Genomic DNA, 6,000 nt, shown 5'->3' on the forward strand with positions numbered 1-6,000 from the left:
TGTCAACCACAGTGAGTACCACAGAATCAGGAGCCATGCGGCTCAATGTAAATTAAATGGCCCGTCCGTTGAGTGCACTGGCTTATGTAAGCTGCTTGTCTCTCTCTCTCTCTCTCTCTCTCTCTCTCTACCCCCCCAGCTCTCCATCCCTGTCTTTCTTTCCCTTCAGCAGCCTTATCCATCCCCCTGAAACCCTAACGTCTCGTAAACACACACAGCCCCATCCTTAAACTGGAGCATGTAGGGGGGGTTGAGGAGCTTGAGGAGGGGTGGGGGGTGGGGGGTGCTGACTCCCGCATCCCTCATTTTCTCTGCCACCTTGAAAACAACACCCCAATTCCGGTTTGTGATTCTCCATTCCATCATTGTTTGTGCACCTCACATGCAGCGGTGTAACAACGCTCCTCACCCGCACAAGAACCCCCTGCACACCACAGACGGATGCCTTTCTTTGTCTTTGAGAACATGTATCTAGAACAAAAAGGAAGGAGAAAAGAAAAATCCTACTCCTTTTTTTTGTTCCTGCATCTTCTTTCTCTCTGTCTCTCTTTCATTCTCTCAGTGTCCCCTCCATCCATCTACCCCCCCTCCTCCCCTCCCTTCACCTTGCCCTCATCCCTTGTGTCCTGCAGCCACAAGCACTCTACAAGGTTTCGCAGTGGCTTCTTGACAATGTCACAACACTGTTTTTTTTGTTATTGTTTTAAAAAAAGAAAAGAAACAATCCTTCCTCGTTGGAGGGTGCACAATGGAGAGAGACAGGAAAGATGAAGGGGGGGGGGGGGGGGGTAGTGTCGGGAGAGGAGGAGGAGGGGAGGGAGGGAGTAGAGGGGGAGGCCGGGAATGAAATGCGACAAAGGTTGCGAGCCGGATCCGAAACCACCAATGTCGAGTGTAAATGGCGTGTTCAGGGCTCACTGAGTGAAAATGCATTTTTGAAAGAGCTGGGTAAAGAGGACGAGCTGGATGGTGACATGATCATGCCAAGCCATTATTACATACCCTCTACTGCTCTCATACATTGTCTCTGGCTGGATTGTGCGAGTATAGGAGCATGCCTTTACAGAGGTATGTGGCACACACAGCGTGCGGATCCGTCCATCTGAATTCATTATCGTCAGAAAGAGGACGCGGGGAAGCTGGAATGTGAATTCACCGTGATCTCAGCACAGAAAGAAAAGGCTTACCTCCACATTTCAGCTGTGCTCGACCCTGCCTTGTTTCATCCTGTTCCTCTCTGCCGACTCCCTCCCCTTCTCTCCCCATGACAGCATTTTTCTGCTATCTATCTCCACGGTGAGGCTCTTTCTCCTCCTCCTCCTCCAGTTCCTCCTGTCTGCCGTTCTCTTCCTCTCTCCAAAAATAAAAATGAAACAACACACACACACTTCCCCGATCTCTGTGTCTATCTACCGGCTCCTCTATTCTGTTGTTAAAGTCAAGAGGCAGGTTGATTTGCACTGTCCTCCTCCCTCTTTCTCTCTCTCTCTCTCTCTCTCTCTCTCTCTCTCTCTCGTGCTGATTCTATTCCATTCACACCACGCTAAAGCCAACCCCCTCTTTCTCCACCTCTCTCTCTCTCTCTCTCATACAGCTTTACCCGGCCTCTCTCTCCTCCCCCCTCCTCATCTCCTTGCCAGAGAGAGGTTGAGACAGCAGCGGGCCAAGAGCAGAGCTCTCTCTGTCTTAAACTGAGAGTTCAAAGTGCTTCAGTGGCAAGACTGAAAATTAAAAAATGTGATGAATCGAGGACTCGAGATCCCCATATAATAACATGACACGCACAAGCAGATACATGGAAGATTACATGCTGCTGATGCAATATTGTGTCAAGACAGTCACCACCTATAATTTCTCTATCTTTCTTTTACTAATATATTCTTGGGAAGAGGCGCTCACAATATTAAGGACGCTTATTTAAAGTCTCGTTTTTCTGTGCCAAAACCCACATTTCTGCACAAAAGAGATAAAGGCTCAAAAGCACTCAGGGGCAAAGGTGAAAATGGCAGTTTGTGTGTGCGTGTGTGCGTGTGTGTGTGTGTGTGTGTGTGTGGGTGTGTGGGTGTGTGTGAGGCAGTGTGTTTATTTGTAGAGACCTCTGTGTACTCCCCAAACGCAGCCAGTGTGGGTCGAGACCATAACAAACAATCAACCTGCTTAGGAACAATGAGAACCCAGCAGTGTAACAACACAGCTCCCGTTTTCCCTTCCCCATCAGTGGCTGCATCATAAAAAACACACATACCTGAGAATCTGGGTAGTGATGTCCAAGAGATGAGAGGAATCATGCTGCTGCTTAACCTACACCGCAGCAGAGCCAAGTGTCCGGCACCTCCCCCTAATTACTGTAGGGAGACCCATCCAGGCCGTACCATATGGTTGTGTGTGTGCGTGTGTTACCAGGTCAGCGGCTCGGGTCTGGGGTCTGAGGTCGGGGGCGGGGGCAGGGAGGAGGAGAAGCCTGCGTTGTTGGTGGTGTGTGCCTTGAAGAGATAAGAGAAATAAAAACAGAGGCACTAGTTGATAGTAGACAAACAGTTTACTTAAAAACAAGCGTACCTCAGAGTGTGTTCATCAGCTGCCCCTCAGGAGGAGGTTTTTTTGCAATGATGCGACGTTGTTTGAATCTGAAAAATAAACCAAACCAACAGTGTTTCATCTCAAATATAGGCGAGTTGGCAAATTAAAATATTCAAAAAAGTGAAATGTCACCTAACATTTCCACATGACAATGTGGAGATCTTACACACAGTGGTACAAAGTACTGTGCTTCAGTACATTTACTCAAGTACTGTACTTAGCTGCAATTTTATAGTACTTGTATTTTACGTATTTGCATTTCATGGAAATACACTTCACTACACCTTGGACGGCAGTAGAGTACTTTTTACTTAACTACATTTATTTGACAACATAAGTTTGCAGATTTCATTTAGTAATACAAAATATGATGAATATATTATTTCAAATGAATCTACACTGCTGTGTATAAAGTGAGTGATTTACTTTACACCTGCAGCATTAAAGCGAAGAACACATTATATATCAATATATGTTCCAATAATATGTATGTGCTTCTGAAATGGTCCATTCTGCATAAGTACTTTTACTTTTTTGTACTTTATGTATATTTGGATAATACTTTTGTACTTTTACTGAAGTCACAATTTGAACGCAGGACTATTACTTGTAACAGAGTGTTTCCACACTGAGGTATTGCTTCTTTGTCTTAAGTCAAAGATCTCAGTACTTCTTCCACCACTGCTTGCGCACATGAACTAAATATTAAGATATGAATATTCTGACAGGTTTAAGTCTAAGATTATATCCCTTTCTGATACCAGTAATACAATCTACACTTGACTTAGTGGTATTTACTGCATTTATAGCATTAAATTCTACACCTTAATCAAAGAAGACATTGTATTTATGTTCATCTACACCAGTATTAAAGCCAATATGACCACAATAGAAAAAAAATCCAGAATTAATAACTTGTTATCTAATTTTGATCTCCAGTGAATATAAATTATAGTTGCTGGAGCATGGTTTGGGATGGTCCAAGCGTCTCAAAGACACCAGAGGTCATCGTGGACAGTCAGTGCTACAGTGACACCATGTGGAAATGTTCCACGGACACCTTAAAGACCCAAGCGCTTACAGCTCTGCAGAGAAACACATTTGTCTTTCTTAACTTGCGTCCTCTCTTGTGAACTATGACATTTGTATGGGACATCCAAAGCCGGAGACATGCAGGTTGAAACAATAGCAGAAAATTGTCTATCCTACACGATAAAAACTAAGGCTAGTACTTCAACTTTTGTCCGAGTAACTGTCCAAAAACAAAAGATATATAGCAGGTCCAGTGGTGGAAAGTCATTTTTAAAAAGTCCATTTACTCAAGTGCTGTACTTAAGTACACGTTTGAGGACTTTAGCTGAAATTATTTTTATTCCATCACAAGTATCTAGTTAGTAGATTGCTTTATCACTATTTTCTACTGCAGATTATTAATACTAAATGTAATCTAACCAAATCTAACCTAATGAATGATGATGTCTAATGAATCAAACTAGCCACCGGTACAAAAAGTAGATAAAATTAGCTCCAAATTTACATAGCCATATACGTAATCCACTGAGATACACTGCATACTTTTACTTTTGATATTTTATTTTGGTGCTTATACTTTTCTACTTTTATTGTTCATAAGATTTTGAATGCAGTACTTTCGCTTGTCATATAGTATTTTTAAATTGTGGTATAGCTAACTCTTACTACTTCTTCCACCACTTAGTAAGTAATCTTACAAAAAACAAAGCATCACACTAGAATAAGCTGAAGGACTATTTAGATTTTCATTCTTACAGTTAATACTTATTCAAAATGTTGCTCTTATCAATTCATCTTCTCATAATTTCAGCTCTGGTGTATTTTCTTGTGCGGCTACAGTAAAACACCTGAAGCCAGATGTGGAAAAAAAAGGAAAAAACTATACTTGGATGTCAAAGACCCAGATGACACCATCTACCACCAGCCAGGAATTAGGATGAGGAAATGTACTAAACGTCACTAAAAAAGAGCCATGTGGTGAGGATATTAGATGAGTGTGAAATTCTTCTCTGTCCTCATGGGGGCTGCTGTGCTGTGGCTCTGCCAGGTGCAGAAAGAAAATAGGTGTGATGTTGGGATAGGTTTCACCAGAGCTGAAAGTATTCAAGTAGATATTCAAACCTGAACCTGCAGAAGTTAAAAACAGATGCATCTGAAGCAGATCAAACTGGTAAAGAAGGAGCCTGCAGAGCAGACCCAGCAGACCTGCAGGAGCCCCGTGTTACTGAAGGTGTTACACCGTCAGCTGTTTACCTGGTTCTGATGCAAAGGTGTTGGGCAGCAGCAATAACGTTCATGTACCTCACTCACTCGATCTAGCATCATACCTGCATAGTTAGGTCTCTACCTTAGTTCCACTGCATCCACAGTCCATTTGTTGTCATTTCACGGGTCCCTCGCCAGCTATAGCACACTTACAATGTTCAGGATGTGCTTTTGCATTTCCCTTTCAACGAGCATCCCTCTGGTCTAATTTTAGCTTGTGGTTTGAACTTTGGTAGTTCAATTCTGCACACGCAGGGAGGGACATTCATAATGCTGCCCCCTGGTGGATGTTATACAAACTGTCTGAAAAGAGAGTCTGATTTTTATGTAGTCTGTGGTTTAACCCCCAACAGTATTTACCCGCGTTGCATTGATTTCATCTTTGTCAATTTGTGTTTACACATGATCATCTCTCATCTTATGAAGGGGGACTGAGGACTGGGGGTTCATGTTTACATTTTTGATAAAGCAACATAAGCACTGATGTTTGTGACGTCCATTAACAGGGTTCCTACAAAGTCAAATTCAAGCCCTTTTTAAGCATTTCAAGGTGCATTTGTAAGCCTTGCAGCACCTGTGGTACACTGTACATGCAGTATACTGATTATTACACTTCATTACATTCATTTATATGTCATCATGCTGTAAACAACCCAAGTTTTATGCTTCAAAGTGTCACCTGATTGTAAGTTGACTTTGAATCCTATAATATTAGATTTCAAACAGTTTATTCAAAATCACAGACTTTTAAAACCTTGAAAACAGCAACATAATCAAAGCATTTTCAAGGATTTCCAGCACCCTGATTATCATTGACCATTTGTTGAACTGGTTGGCTTTCGTACCTTTACTTAGTTGAATCTGGTTCTCACCGCTCTCTGCCAATAAATCACTAAATAAGGGAAGGGCGTGTAATTAGAAGACACTTGTGGTTTTTAAGATGTTCTTTTTTATCAATTCAACAAGCTTTTCATATCAAACGTTCAAATCATCTGGACTGTGTTTCACTTAAAGATATACTAAATCATTTCAACAGGGTCAAAGCAACATCTTTTGTGACAAGTTAACATAAGAAAAACACAAACTGAAAGTAAGATACCACTTTTATATCTTTTTCTGTTG

The 6,000-nt window shown here is 42.0% G+C and overlaps 1 protein-coding gene across 2 annotated transcripts in view; it reads right to left on the reverse strand.

Annotated features, from left to right (window-relative positions):
* Positions 1–1,326, reverse strand: part of sipa1 (signal-induced proliferation-associated 1) — a 34,776-nt gene extending 33,450 nt beyond the window's left edge. For both annotated transcript variants that reach the window (XM_083926956.1, XM_083926957.1), the window contains exon 1: positions 1,188–1,326. The gene's annotated coding sequence lies outside the window, so the exon portion shown is untranslated. The remainder of the gene's footprint in view (positions 1–1,187) is intronic.
* Positions 1,327–6,000: the final 4,674 nt, after the last annotated feature.

This window comes from Echiichthys vipera (genome assembly GCF_963691815.1).
Source record: "Echiichthys vipera genome assembly, chromosome: 14".
NCBI classification, from domain to species: Eukaryota; Metazoa; Chordata; class Actinopteri; order Perciformes; family Trachinidae; genus Echiichthys; species Echiichthys vipera.